The sequence below is a fragment of the Penaeus monodon genome, chromosome 27 (genome assembly GCF_015228065.2).
Source record: "Penaeus monodon isolate SGIC_2016 chromosome 27, NSTDA_Pmon_1, whole genome shotgun sequence".
NCBI lineage: Eukaryota > Metazoa > Arthropoda > Malacostraca > Decapoda > Penaeidae > Penaeus > Penaeus monodon.
The window spans coordinates 7,503,780-7,504,359 of NC_051412.1; the positions used below are offsets into that span (position 1 = coordinate 7,503,780).

Below are 580 nucleotides of genomic sequence, written 5' to 3' on the forward strand. Positions count from 1 at the left end.
TGGAGTAGAGAAAATTGATGATGATGACATAAAGGGCCGTTCGTTATGTTGAACGGCAATTGAACGTCGTTTGTTGCAAGCTCTTAAGCGAAGAGTTGGGTCGAGATCTCCTCCTTTGCAATCATGAATGGTGCACACGCCCCTTTCCCTCCCCCTCCCCCCCCCATCCTTCCCTCCCCCCAACACACCTCCTCCCTTCCCCTCACTGACTCCTCCTCCTCCTCTGTCCTCTCCCACCCTCACCCCTCTCTCCCCTACCATTTCCTTCCCCCTCCCCTCTCCCCTCTCTCTTTCCAATCATTCCCCCTTCCCGTCTCCCTCTCTCCCTCCCATCATCATCTCATCCCCTCTCCCCTCTCCCTCCCTCCCTCCAATAATCCTCCCCTCCCCCACTTCTCTCCCCTCTCCCATTCCCTTCTTTCCCTCATCCTCCCCTCTCCCCCTTCCCTTTCTCCTCCTCCCCCTTCCTCCTTCCCTACCCTCTCTCCCCTCATCATCCCCCTTCCCCTTCCCTCTCTCCTCCTCCTTCCCTCCCTCCTCTCCTCCTCCCCTCCTAATCATCCCCCTTCCCCTTCCCTCT

General features: G+C 58.1%; 1 protein-coding gene across 1 annotated transcript in view; it reads left to right on the forward strand.

The window, feature by feature from the left end:
* LOC119590556 (tripartite motif-containing protein 55-like) overlaps positions 1–580 on the forward strand; it is a gene marked incomplete at its 3' end in the record, with an annotated part of 10,280 nt that overhangs the window by 8,094 nt on the left and 1,606 nt on the right.